This window comes from Notechis scutatus, chromosome 4, assembly GCF_049901735.1.
Source record: "Notechis scutatus isolate UNSWTSFEM ecotype Mainland chromosome 4, rNotScu1.2, whole genome shotgun sequence".
Classification (NCBI taxonomy): domain Eukaryota; kingdom Metazoa; phylum Chordata; class Lepidosauria; order Squamata; family Elapidae; genus Notechis; species Notechis scutatus.
Genome location: NC_142012.1, coordinates 60,018,679 through 60,033,053, shown reverse-complemented (window position 1 = coordinate 60,033,053; position 14,375 = coordinate 60,018,679). Strand labels below are relative to the sequence as shown.

The 14,375-nt window shown below is 50.3% G+C and overlaps 1 protein-coding gene across 3 annotated transcripts in view; it reads left to right on the top strand.

Annotated features, from left to right (window-relative positions):
- The first annotated feature begins 9,320 nt into the window (after window positions 1-9,320).
- Window positions 9,321-14,375, top strand: part of PDGFRA (platelet derived growth factor receptor alpha) — an 82,160-nt gene continuing 77,105 nt past the window's right edge. Inside the window, exon 1 of one of the 3 annotated variants that reach the window (XM_087963514.1) lies at window positions 9,321-9,612. The gene's annotated coding sequence lies outside the window, so the exon portion shown is untranslated. Of the gene's footprint in view, window positions 9,613-11,193; window positions 11,215-12,998; window positions 13,191-14,375 lie in introns of those variants that run through there. The other 2 variants (XM_087963515.1, XM_026683892.2) reach the window with 2 other exon arrangements.

The window sequence follows — 14,375 nt, the reverse complement described above, 5'->3', positions numbered from 1 at the left end:
ATAGGATAGGATAGGAAATAGAATAGAATAGAATAGAATAGAATAGAATAGAATAGAATAGAATAGAATAGAATAGGAATGGAATAGGATAGGATAGGATAGGAAATAGAATAGAATAGAATAGAATAGGAATGGAATAGGATAGGATAGGATAGGATAGGATAGGATAGGAAATAGAATAGAATAGGAATGGGATAGGATAGGAAATAGAATAGAATAGAATAGAATAGAATAGAATAGAATAGGAATGGAATAGGATAGAATAGGATAGGAAATAGAATAGGATAGGATAGGAAATAGAATAGAATAGAATAGGAATGGGATAGGATAGGATAGGATAGGATAGGAAATAGAATAGAATAGAATAGAATAGAATAGGATAGGATAGGATAGGATAGGAAATAGAATAGAATAGAATGGGATAGGATAGGATAGGAAATAGAATAGAATAGAATAGAATAGAATAGAATAGAATAGAATAGAATAGAATAGAATAGAATAGGAATGGAATGGAATAGGATAGGATAGGAAATAGAATAGAATAGAATAGAATAGGAATGGAATAGGATAGAATAGGATAGGAAATAGAATAGATAGGATAGGAAATAGAATAGAATAGAATAGGAATGGGATAGGATAGGATAGGATAGGATAGGGATAGGAAATAGAATAGAATAGAATAGAATAGGATAGGATAGGATAGGATAGGATAGGAAATAGAATAGAATAGGAATGGGATAGGATAGGATAGGATAGGATAGGAAATAGAATAGAATGGAATAGAATAGAATAGAATAGAATAGAATAGAATAGAATAGAATAGAATAGAATAGAATAGAATAGAATAGGAATGGGATAGGATAGGATAAGATAGGATAGGGTAGGAAATAGAATAGAATATAATAGGAATGGAATAGGATAGCATAGGATAGGAAATAGAATAGAATAGAATAGAATAGAATAGAATAGGAATGAAATAGGATAGGATAGGATAGGAAATAGAATAGAATAGAATAGAATAGGAATGGAATAGGATAGGATAGGATAGGATAGGATAGGATAGGATAGGAAATAGAATAGAATAGGAATGGGATAGGATAGGAAATAGAATAGAATAGAATAGAATAGAATAGAATAGAATAGGATAGAATAGGATAGGAAATAGAATAGAATAGAATAGAATAGAATAGAATAGAATAGAATAGAATAGGAATGGAATAGGAACAGAATAGGAATAGGATAGGAATAGAATAGAATAGAATAGAATAGAATAGAATAGAATAGAATAGGAATGAAATAGGATAGGATAGGATAGGAAATAGAATAGAATAGAATAGAATAGAATAGGAATGGAATAGGATAGGATAGGATAGGATAGGAAATAGAATAGAATAGAATAGAATAGAATAGAATAGAATAGAATAGAATAGGAATGGAATAGGATAGGATAGGAAATAGAATAGAATAGAATAGGAATGGAATAGAATAGGATAGGATAGGAAATAGAATAGAATAGAATAGGCTAGGATAGGATAGGAAATAGAATAGAATAGAATAGAATAGAAATGGAATAGGATAGGATAGGATAGGAAATAGAATAGAATAGGAATGGAATAGGAATAGAATAGAATAGAGTAGAGTAGAGTAGAGTAGAGTAGAGTAGAGTAGAGTAGAGTAGAGTAGAGTAGAGTAGCGTAGCATAGCATAGCATAGCATAGAATTCTTCATTGGCCAAGTGTGATTGGACACACAAGGAATTTGTCTTGGTGCAAATGCTCTCAGTGTACATAAAAGAAAAGATACATTCATCAAGAGTCAAGAATCATAAGGTACAACACTTAATAATAGTCATAGGGTACAATAAGCAGTCAAATTATACTAGGAAACAGTCAATAAATTAGAATAGAATAGAATAGAATAGAATTGAATTGAATTGAATTGAATTGAATTGAATTGAATTCTTTATTGGCCAAGTATGATTGGACCCACAAGGAATTTGTCTTTGGTGCATAAGCTCTTTTTATGTACACTGGTGTGCAGTGTACATAAAAAGGAAAAAAATGCATTCATCAAGAATCATAAGATACAACACTTAGTGATAGTCATAGGTTACTAAAGAAGCAGTCAAATCATACTAGGAAACAAATAAAACAATATAAATTGCAAAGATAACACAGTTATAGTCCTAAATCATCCATCTCATCCCGGGCACCCTTTTTGTGAACTATTACCATCTGGCAGATGGTACAGAATAATAAAAACAAGGACAAATAGGCTGAAAAACAGCTTCTGTCCCAGGGCAGTAGCTCTGTTGAATTCCACTGTATAGTGCAGTGTTGGTGCGGTGTCGGAGGGCGGGTTCAATTCAATGTGTGGAGGGTGACGGATGTGTGTTTGTGTTTATTTTCATGGTCATGATGTGCACTGAAGATGGTGTTTGATTTCCTTGTACGAGGTGCAATGACAATAAAGGAAACTAAAGTGGGAGGAGATAGGTACTAGGAAGCATGAGAAGAAGAATAGTAATACAGCCTTAGTAAATAGTTTGCTAAGTAAATGCTTAGTAAACAGAGGTAGCTGGATGGAGTCACTGAGCTTAAATGGACTCCAGAAGATGGTAGAGGACAGGAAGGCCTGGAGGAATGTTGTCCATGGAGTCTCAGTGGGTCAGAGACGACTTCGCAACTAACAACAGTAAATAATTTTGGCGGTGTTGTGGGGAATTAGTTGTTTAGGGGGGAAAACTGTTCTTGTGTCTAGTTGTTCTGTTGTGCAGTGCTCTATAGCGTCGTTTTGAGGGAAGGAGTTAAAACAGTTTATGTCCAGGATGTGAGGGGTCTGTAGATATTTTCACAGTCCTCTTTTTGACTTGTGCAGTATACAGGTCATCGATGGATGGAAGGCAGGTTGGTGGCAGTTGTTTTTTCTGCAGTCCTAATTACTCTCTGAAGTCTGTGTCTGTCTTGTTGGGTTGCAGAGCCAAACCAGACAGAATAATGTATATATGTCTTGTTGAGTAGCCTCTGGTGGAAATTAAAAAACACTCAGATTATTTACTGATAGTCGCTACAATTAAAAAAAACCTTGCAAATGCTGCCTTAATAAGCTCCCTTGTTTCTCACACTAAGCCTCGCTTTGGTATTATCTTCTCCAGATAGAAGTGCTCTCTTTTGTACTGATATAAACAGACTTCTTATGGTTTACACACACACACACACACACACACACACACACACACACGTGCAGGGGTGGTAGGTTTATGTCCAGGATGCGAGGGGTAAATGTGAGGGGTAAATCCAGGATGTAAGGAGGGAGGGTGGGGGAAACCTCAAAAAACCTCTGCCTCGTGTGCTTACCGTCCCTGTCCTATTGTTTCTTCTTATTTTTCCCTATATGTATCCATTTCATGGATTCATAGCTATGCTTATTCTTATACCTGTTATCTTATAATCGCTTGACAAAATAAAATAAATAAAAATAAATAAATAAACCCAGCTGCCTTTTCCTGGAGTTCGTTCCCTCGCTTCCCCCCCCCAGCCAAGACGAAAAGGGCACCCAGAGGCCTTTCTTCGGGCCGGGGCCCCCGACAGTGGTTGGGGGAAGAAGGGGAAGGTAAGGGTGGCGGTTAATTTCCACACACACAACAACCTGCCCCCCCCTCCAATAGGGCGCCTCTCCCAGCAAATGGCCAGGCGAGGCTTGGATGCTGGGAAGAAGGCGGGCTGGAGTCTCCCGCCCCCACGCCACATCTGGTGTGAATATTCCCTGCTTTCTATCAACTTCCAGTTCCCCAGATAAGTGGGGGGAGAGAGAGAGAGAGAAGAAAGGCATACAGCCAGGCTGGTGAGGAGAAAGGGGTTGGTGGGGGTGGGGGTTGGAGGAGGCCGTCCGCCTCTTGTTCCTAAGGTCCACTGAGGGCTCTTTCTCCCTCCTTCCCTGCTTCCCTCTCTCCTTCCAGCCGTGCTTTCTAGTCCAGTCTTCCAAACAGGAGATCTACTAGGGAGATTCTCAGTCATCCAGATCAGGGGGTCTCCAACCTTGGCCACTGTAAGTCTGGCGGACTTCAACTCCCAGAATTCAAAGCTGGCTGGGGAATTCTGGGAGTGGATTGAATGTCCGCGGGGGCTTAAAGGTTGGAGAGCCCGGATCCAGATCACGGTTGTCCCAAAGGTGCTTCCACCTCCATCCCAAGGGGCCACGGAAAGACTTTCTGGTTTCCCCCCTCTTTGGAGACATTTCGCTCCTCATCCCTTCTTCAGCAGAGCTTTGAAGACATTTCGCTGGAAGAAGCTTCTTCAGGGGTTATTTTTTTCTTATGTACACTGGGAGCATTTTCACCAAAGATCAATTCCTTGCATGTCAAATCACACTTGGCCAATAAAGAATTCTATTCTATTCTATTCTATTCTGTTCTGTTCTGTTCTGGTCTGGTCTGGTCTGGTCTAGTCTAGTCTATTCTATTCTTCATTCTATTCTTCATTCCATTATTCTATTCTGTTCTGTTCTATTCTAATTCTATTCTAATTCTATTCTATTCTAATTCTATTCTAATTCTATTCTTATTCTATTCTAATTCTATTCTTACTCTATTCTATCCTATTCCTATTCCTATTCCTGTCCTATCCTATCCTATCCTATCCTATCCTATTCTAGTCTTGTTCCGTTCTGTTCCATTCTAATTCTATTCTAATTCTATTCTATTTCTATTTCTATTTCTATTTCTATTTCTATTTCTATTCTGTTCTATTCTGTTCTATTCTATTCTGTTCTGTTCTGTTCTGTTCTGTTCTGTTGTTCTGTTCTGTTCCGTTCCATTCTGACGAAGGGATGAGAACCAAAACATCTTCAAAGGACCCCCCCCAATTCTTTCAGTGGCCTCTTGGGGGGAGGAATAGCACCTTTGGGACTTCCAAACAGGGGTCAGTCCAGCCCCTGCCCCCCTCCCATGTCATGCGCTTCCCCCAAAAGGCCCTTTGGCCACTCTTCCTTTTCAAAAGCTGGGAGCAAGAAGACCCCACACCAACCATCTCCCAATTTATTCTCCCCCCCCCATCAACAGCCGCAGAAAGGAGGCATCGAAAGGGGACGAAGGAGACTCCTCCTCCCCTAATTTCCCCTAATTTATTTTATTCCTTTTATTTGTTTCGTTTAGTTCGTCAAGCACGTGTGAGAAAACAAGCACAAGTATGAACCCAAGGTATAAACATATAAAGTATAAAGTACATACATAAGGAATGAGTACGAATAAAATGGGAAGAGGAGGAGAGGGACGGTAGGAAGGCTGGTGCGCTCATGCACGGCCCCCTTACCAGACCTCTTCCCCTCCATTCCCAAGAGTAATTTCAACCTCAGGATCCTCCGCCATTCCAACACGTCGGGTTCTAACGAGGGAACCACCAAGTGAGGCCAAACGGCTTTCCAATTTTGCCCCTCTCTCCCCACCCTTCCCCGTTTGATTCTTGGATTTATGGGGGAATCCGGGGAAGCTTGTTTGGATCAACTTGCGCTCTCTTCCGCATCCCTTACGCCCCGCCGCTCTCCTGGATCTAGCAGTCTTCCAATATTTGAGGGGCTGCCACAGAGAAGAGGAAGGAGTCGAGCTATATTTCCAAAACGCCTGTAGGCCAGGACAAGGAAATAATGGATGGAAACTGAACCAAGGAGAGATTTAACCTGGAAATCAGGGAGAAACTTTCTGACAGGGAGAACAATCCACCGAGGAAACAGGAGTTGCCTTCAGAAGTTGGTGGGAGCTTCATCGCTTGAGACCTTCAAGAAGAGACTGGGCTGCCCATCGGTCAGAAATGGTGCAGGATCTCCCGCTTGGGCGGGAGGGAGGTTGGACTAGATGACCTTACAAGGTGCCTTCCAACTCTGATGATCTGTTACTTGCGCTGCGCTCCCCTCCCGGTTGGCCGCCTTTAGTTAGTGGCTGGTCAGAAAGGCGTCCTTCAAGCCCGAGCATCTCTAATTCCAACCCGAAGAAAGAGGCTTTTCTTCCCAGTTTTCCTGCCTCCCCGTCCCGTCTTCCTTCTCTTCTCCTTCCCTGCTTTCTCTTCCTCGCTCTGGTTTTCCCCGAGCAGGAGTTTAGTTTCCCGTCTGGCTCCCGCAAGAGATCCGGGAACAAACCCCTCCTTCGGGTTTCTCGGCAAGAGTAGCAACCTCCGCTCTCTCTCGCTCTCTCTCTTTCCCCCTCTCCAAAGGCTTTAACCTGGCCCAGAGCGCAGTCAGTTCCTGGGACGGGCACTGGTCGAATCCACTGGTCCCCAGCTGGGCCAAGAGGTCCTGCGCGCTGGGCGGTCGGAGGAAGCCGAGTCTTTGCCAAGCCTCCTCGGGTCTCCCCAGAAGTAAGCAGACTCTCAAGGGGGACGCCCCCGAAGGAGGAGCGCAAGCTTAATGCCCGCCAACGTGGTCCTCTCTGTTGGCCACCCAAGTTTTTTCCAAGTTCCACTCACAGGTCATAGCTGGTCCAATCGGGCTGCAAGAGAACCTTCCTTCCTCCCTTCCCTCCCTCCCTCCCTCCCTCCTTCCTTCCTTCCTTCCTTCCTTCCTTCCTCCCTTCCCTCCCTCCCTCCCTCCCTCCCTCCTTCCTTCCTTCCTCCCTTCCTCCCTCCCTCCTTCCTTCCTCAAGGTGAGCGGACTGAGCCACGCGAGTCATAGCGCGCTGGTCGAATCGAACTGCAAGAGATCCTTCCTCACCTCCTTCCTTCCCTCCCTCCCTCCCTCCCTCCTTCCTTCCTTCCTTCCTTCCTTCCTTCCTTCCTTCCTTCCTTCCTTCCTTCCTTCCCTCCCTCCCTCCCTCCCCTCCCCAAGGTAAGCGGGGCCGAGCAAGGCTGCGCTTTGCGTCTAAGCCCTACGGTATCCTGTCCGCCGGTCAAACAAGGGGCTGCTGTTCCTGAGCGCGGCCTCCTTCCTCCCTGCAGAAACAGATGGGAGCAATAGCCAAGGCAGCGCTGGAGCTGCGGGGGAGGGGGGCCGGGGAAAGGGAGCGCCAAGGGCCGCGGGGCAGTGGGAGCCCAGAAAGAAGTGTGTGTGTGTGGGGGTGGGGGTGGAGAGCTCGAGATCCCCGCGGCTGCCCAGCGCCAGCAGCGCCACCAACCACGCGCGGGCGCCCTCTTTCACCCCCCGCCTTCGGGCACCCTGCATCCTGCACACCCTGGGGATGGGGAGGAGGGGAGGGGGCTTGGCGGGCGCAAGAGCTGGACAAGGAGGAGACCTCCCCCTATTTTGGCTCTCAGCCAGCGGGCTCCTCTCGGGGTGAGAGAGCGCCACTCCAAGCGCCTCCACAGCTGCTGATGCCACCTTCCAGGGCGCCGGGCGGGTTTGCGGTGTGTGTGTGTGTGCCTATGTATGCCTAGCTCCTGTGGCTTAGCACAACCAGGAGGCTGTGAGTTCAATCCTAAAGGCTAATCTTTGGAATAGCTTCCCCTGCCCGAGCAGGGGGCCGGACTAGATGACCTCCAAGTTCCCTCCCAGCTCTGTTATTCTAGGATTCTATGCCCCGCGGGAGCATGGAGGTGTGTGTGTGTGGGGGGGGGGATTACCAAAGGCGGGCAGAAATCGAACGCCTCCCCTAGCCCGTCCCCCCTCCCCCCCCCCCGCGCTTATGCAGGAGGTGGGGAAGGGGCTGCGACTGGACTGGGGGAGGGGGGTTGCGAGCTTTCGGTTCTTCTCCGGCTCTTCTTGAAGTTTCAGCTGCGCCTCCGATTTCCTTTCCTGGAGCTCGAGTGCCCCCTTGGCCCCCAACGCTGAACAGCTCCCAGGTGCAAGAAAGCTGCGCGCGCTCCATGCCTCATTTCCTACCAACTAGACAGAAAATCAACAGCAGCGTCCCCCCCCACCCGCTTGACTCCCGGGATCCCACCTAAGTCGCCTTGACCCTCCCCCAATCTCCCCCAACCCGGCCTTTCCCTTACTCCCCTTCCCTTCTCTTCTCTCCCTTTCCATCTTTTCTCTTCTTTCCCCTTCCCTTCCCTCTTCTCCCTTCCCTTCCCTTCTCTTCCCTCTTCTCTTCTCCTCTATCTTCTCTCTTCTTCCCCCTTCCCTTCCCTCTTCTCCTTCTCTCTCTTCCCTCTTCCCTTCTCCTCTATCTTCTCTCTTCCCCCTTCCCTTCCCTCTTCTCCCTTACCTTCTCTTCCCTCTTCCCTCCTCCTCTATCTTCTCTCTTCTTCCCCCTTCCCTTCCCTCTTCTCCCTTCCCTTCTCTTCCTCTTCCCTTCTCCTCTATCTTCTCTCTTCTTCCCCCTTCCCTTCCCTCTTCTCCCTTCCCTTCTCTTCCCTCTTCCCTTCTCGTCTATCTTCTCTCTTCTTCCCCCTTCCCTTCTCGCCTGCCTCTGCGGGGCTCAACTTCCACACTCGCTTTGCGCCAGGACAAGAGCCAAAGCAGAGCCCGTCCCGGCGGGTGAACGCTTCTCTTCCCCGCCAATTCTTCTTTGGACCCTGGTGTCGATCCTCAGAGCCTTTCTCTCTGGTGTGGGTGTGTGTGTGTGGGGGGAACCCCGTTTTATCGGATGGTTGCTACTACAAAGCTGAAAACAGGGAGCGACTCTGGGCAAAGCCGCGGAGAATGCGCCTTTCTCCTGCTCCCAGCCGTACCTGCGGCCGGCGGTGCCTCCCAAAGGTGTGGGGTTTTGCTTTGCAACTTCCAGGGTGCCCCGATCACCAAGAACTGGGGGGACGGGACGGGGACGGACCCTTGTAATGCAACAAGGGGCACCGCTTTGTGGGAAGTCTTACTCTTTCCCACTCCCCAGTTCTCCCGCCTTAAGCCCCCTTCCCCCAAATCCAGGAACCGTGGACGGTGTGAATCATACACACCTCCAAGAAACGTCTCAAGGCTGCGCAGACGGTGGCCCTCGTTGCGCGCGCGAAGGCGGGGAGGGGGTGAAAAAGCGCACATTGCTGAGATGGGGTCAATTGGAGGGGGGAAAAAGGGGTGGTGGGGTGGGGTGGGGGGAGAAGGGTCAGGAATGAGCTCGCGCTTCAGAAAGCAAAGGCACTCCCCCCCCCCTCCCCATGCCCAACCAATCCGTGCCATATGGCCAAACTCTTCCCAGCACGAACGCCAACACCAAACACACGCGCACAAGCACCAGCGCACGCACACACACACACACCTCCCAACCCGCTCCAGACGAAGTTAGGAAAGTTTGGGCTGAAATCCCCCCCACCCACCCCCTCTCCTTCTTCCACCGCCCCGCCAGTTTAAGAGCTTGGCACGAGAGCCTCAGGCGTCAAATCAGCGCCAGAGGCTTTTATTCTGGAAGGGCGAGAGCTGGGAATGGGTGTTTGGGTGGGAGGGGGATGTTGGAGGTTGTGGGAAGGGGGGGAGAAGGACCATTTCCTGACAACTATTTACTTCGAACCAGGGATTCGCTGGGGCAGGATGGAGCCTAGGATTGAAGCCGCTCCGGCAGGCGCTTTCTGAGGCCGTCGCAGAGAGGGGGGAAAAAGGAGAGCCGAGAGAAGGAAAAGAAGAAGAAGAAAAAAAAAAAAAAACAGCCGAAGAAAGGAGAGCCGAGGGTCCCTTGTTGGATTTTTTTTTTCTTTTTATTTTTTCCCCCAAATTGCCTCGATTTTGGCGGTTACGGATTATTAACCAAGATCCAGGAAGGTAAAGAAAGGGAGCCGTTTATGCATTGCCATCATTTATTATTATTATTATTATTATTATTATTATTATTATTATTATTATTATTATTATTATTATTATTATTATTATTATTATTATTATTATTATTATTATTATTATTATTATTATTATTATTATTATTATTATTATTATTTGGTGAGATTCACAGCCTTTGGGGCTAGTTGGTAGCTCAACAGCTCGAGTCCTAAGCAAGGACCTAGGAACTGTTCAGGTAGCAATCTTAAGCATTGCCAAAATAAGCCAAAACTGTCGTCGTCGTCTCCTTCTTTCTCCCTCCTCCTCCTCCTCCTCCTCCTCCTCCTTCTCCTTCTCCTTCTTCTTTCTCCTTCTCCTTCTCCTTCTTTCTCCTTCTTTCTCCCTCCTCCTTCTGCTTCTCCTTCTCCTTCTTTCTCCTTCTCCTTCTTTCTCCTCCTCCTCCTGCTTCTCCTTCTCCTTCTCATCCTCCTCCTTTCTCCTTTCTCCTTCCTCCTCCTCCTCCTTTCTCCTTCTTTTCTCCTCCTCCTCCTCCTCCTCCTCCTGCTTCTCCTTCTCCTTCTTCTCCTTCCTCCTCCTCCTCCTCTCCGTCGGGAATTTGTTTATTTGGAGTTGGAGTCCAGCCCAAAAAAAATCTTTGGATGAGATGTGGGGGGATATAAAAGAGCACCCGGAATACAGACGGGGTTGGTGGTGGTGGCTTTCCAACCCCCTCAACCCTACCCCGACTCCGACTTTTTGACAATTCGACCTTTTTGGGTTCATCCGAAGGAAGCCCCCTTCCCCCCAGTCCTTCCACCCAGAGGGCTTGCTGCTCCCGAGCGCATCGCCTTTCTTCTACCCCGGGACCCCTCAAGGAGCCTGGAGTTTGTCAGGCGGTGCCCGCGGAAAGGAAAGGTGAAGCCGCCAGCCTCGTTCCTGCTGGGGGTGGGTGGGGGGTGGAACGGGGTCCCGGGAGAGGGGTGGGACAGCCCCGAGGCTGCCATGGGGGGAGGGGAGGGAGGGGAAAGGCCACTGAGCGGTGCTACAAGAGAGTGAGATCCGCGCCGGCTTGCGCTTTTCTCGCCCCGCCGCGGTGCAAAAAGCCCGCGCCACGCCCCACCCTCCCAAGTCTGCGCCCGTCCCGCCGCCGGCGGGGCAGCTCGGCCGGCTTGAAGTCGAGGGGTCGCTGCTCCGCAGGAGTCCCCCAAGGCTCGCTCCGGGTCTGCAGGGGAGGCGGCTGCGGCGCTGGCGGAAAGCCGTTGCCTGCCTGCCTGCTCTGGCTGCGCTAATGACAACCAGATTTGGCCGAGGGGGCCGCGCGGCGCGGCATTCTTGCAGCTGGAGCTGGGGAGGAGGGGACGGGCCAGGGCGAGGGGAGGAGGAGGAGGAGGAGGGAGGAGGGCTGGAGCGCCTGCCCCAAACTGGAGGGAAGCCCCCCTCGGAGCGTCTCTCTTGCCAGAGGGCAACGGGGCAGGCAGAGGGAGCTCCAACAGGGGGGAAAGGCGCCGCTGCGGGGAGCCCGCCGAGCGGCTTAGGCTTGCTGGCATCTAGGGGGGGCCGTCGGGCTGATTGGCCGGGGTTGGGAACCGGCTCGGAGCTTTGAGAAAGGTAGGAAACGAAGGGACTTTCCCCCCCTTCAAAATCTGTGTTAGTTCCTTCCTTCCCTCCCTTCTTTCCCTTCCTCTCTCCCTCCCTTCCCTTCCTCCCTCCCTTCCCTTCCTTTCCTCCCTCCCTCCCTTCCTTCCTTCATCCCACTCTTTCCTTCCTTCCTTTCCTCCCTCCTCTTTCCCTCCCATCCTTTCCTCCCTCTCTCCCTTCCCTTCCTCCCATTCCTTCCCTCCTTTCCCTTCCTTTTCCCTTCTTTCCTTCCCTCCCTTCCCTTCCTCCCATCCCTTCCTTCCTTTCCTCCCTCCCTCCCTCCCTTCATCCCACTCCTTCCTTCCTTCCTTCCCTTCTCTTTCCCTCTCTCCCTTCCCTCCCTCTCTCCCTTCCCTCCCCTCTGCCCTCCTCGTCCATTTATCCCAACGCTCTTTATCCCCCTTCAGTTCTTCGTCCTCGCCCTTTCGATCTTTGCTCTTTCTCTCTTTCTTCGCCCCCTTTCTCTCTATTCCTAAGGCTACAGATTCCCCTCCCATCCGCTCTCAAAGAGACACCCGACCGACCTGGCCGAGGAGGGCGGGGGGAGAAAACCCACCTCCAGGGGGACGGGCAAGATATCCACACACACACACACCCCTCCGCATCCCCCAGTCTCCTCAACCCGGCCTTACGCCCAAGAGAGGGGTTACAAGTCTGTGGGCCAGAGAAGCTGGCGGGACGCGGGGACTGGAAGCTGCGTCTGGAAAGGCAGAGGGGGCGCCACGGGGTGCAACCTCTTTGCCGACGCCGTCCGGCGGGAAGTCTTGGAGAGATCTAGTTGGAGGACCCGCCGTTTGCGTTGGAAGGGGGTTACCCAGATTCAAAGGGCCCAACCGGGTGGAAGGAGCAGAGCTGCCCCACCGCGCGCAACCAGGTCTCCCGCCTGCCGGCTGCTCCGCCTGCTCCCGTTGCCAAGTGTCGCGGCGTAGCTGGGCTCTGGGTCCGCTTAACGCAGGGCGCCCCGAGCTCGGCCACTTAAGACTTGTGGACCGCTGGAGAATTCTGGGAGTCCCCAAGTCTTAAAAGTTGCCGAGGTTGGAGAGCTCTGGCTTACCGGGGATCGGAAGGGGGCCGACGGCTCCCCCCTCCGCCTGCCTCCACTCCGGTCCAGCAAGGGCGGGGCGGACTGACTGGAGCACCGCCTCCGGGGCTTGTTAGTAGGGCTTCCAGCCGAGTCGAGAAGCGACTCATCAGAACCGATCTGGAAAAACCAAGCCTGAAAAAGCAGCGCTTGTGACATCCGCGGGGGAGAAGAGAAGATAAGGAAGAAAAGAGAAGAGAAGAGAAGAGAAGAGAAGAGAAGAGAAGAGAAGAGAAGAGAAGAGAAGGTAAAGGAAAGGAAAGGAAAGGAAAGGAAAGACTCCCACTCCGGGAGCCGCTTTACAGGCGGAGGCAGTCTTCTTCTTCCACCGATGAATTCACTTTTCCACCCACGCGTAATCTTGGAATGGACCCATGCCCGTCTTTGAAAGAGCTGCAACCTCGGGGCGCGCGTTTTCTTTGGACCCCCCCCGACGCTCTTTGGATGCTTCCCCCCACAACAGAGGATGCTGACCCCCGACGCCCATTAGCCTCCAGATCCCGGGATCTAGTCCACTCGATCTAGTCCGCTCGATCGAGCGAACGCCCTTGGAAGGGAACCCCGTCGCTCTTCTGGATCTCGGACCGCTGATTAGGGATACCCCTCCCCATTCACCTCTGGGACATTCCCCCTCCCCATCGTTTTCTGGAACTGAAACGCGCGCCCCTTCCTCCAAAACAAAACAAAACAAAACAAAACAAAAAAGACTAGCTGGGACCTTAGCCTCTCGGCCCTGCGGCTGCCTTTCCTCGAAGTTCCTGCTGGGGCAAAAGGGGAGCCCCCTGACCAAAAGGCTGAGCTGCAGCGGCGAGGGGCTGGAGGCTCGGAGCTCTGTCAGTCAAGCGTCGGGAGCGCCTGCGCCCGGGTGAGTTTGAGGGCTGGGGGGGCGCGAGGGGCAGTGGTGTATTCACCATTAAGCACAGGGGTCTCCGACCTTGGCAACCTTAAGCCTGGAGGACTTCAACTCCCAGAATTCCCCAGCCAGCTTTGCTTAAGGTTGCCAAGGTTGAAGACCCCCTGATTAAGCAGACTTAAGCACGTGCTTAAGGCCCAAAAGGGGGGGGGGCACCACAAAATTGAGAAAAGGAAAGGAAAAAAAAACCCCAATTAAGATTTGTAAAAATAAATAAATATTGTATGTACAAAGGCACCAAGATTTGTCAGTGCGTAGGTGAGAATTGCTTTTTACACCACAGAGTTGGACACTAAGATAGTAACCTCCCCTCTGAAAAGTATGATAATAAAGTGTTGGGTTGTGCAGAGATGGTTCAACTCACATTTGGAACGGCGAGGTAGAGAAGATATGGAATATTATACGGTCTGGGATAAGTGGTGTAACTGGTTAGACCAAGGGGTCTCCAACTTTGGCAACTTAAACCCTGGTGGACCTCAACTCCCAGAATTCTCCCAGCCAGCTTTTCAGCTCTTAAAAGTTGCCAAGGTTGGAGCCCCCCTGAGTTTAGACAGTAGAAATAAAACATGAATGTATTTATGTAGGTTGGCCTAACTGGAAATGTGGATGTCAGTGTTGCAAAGATGGTCTATGAGCGCGTCTTAATCCGCCCCTGGCTGTGGGGAGGGGGCGCATGTGAGCCCCTTGTATAGGGTTATTTACCCGCGGTTGTGGCTCCCATCAGCCGAGTTTTACTGCTGCTTGTTTGCACCTAGCCAAAGTCGGTTTCTGCGTCGTGCGGGAAGGAGGGAAAGGGAGTGTCCCAGATGTTTCGATGTTGCAACCCTGCCCAAGGTTTCTCAAAGTCGCTTTTCCTGCCACAGGGAATGATTTAAAGGGGGTGGGGGAGGGGGGAAGAGGTCGGAGTAACCGCGTCGCTTGCTTTGCACCCGTTTGTCGCAGTCCCTTTTTGCAAACCGCCTGGGCTTGGGAAAGAAAGGCATCGACTTCGTTTTTGTGTGTGTGTGCAGAGTTGGCTTCAGGAGCCACGGTGGGAACTCAACTGTAGGGTAGTAGGACCAACAGGCAGCGATTAAAGGAAACTGCGTTTCAGAGGCAGCGTGTGTGTGTGTGTGTCTGTGTGTTCCTACACGGTCC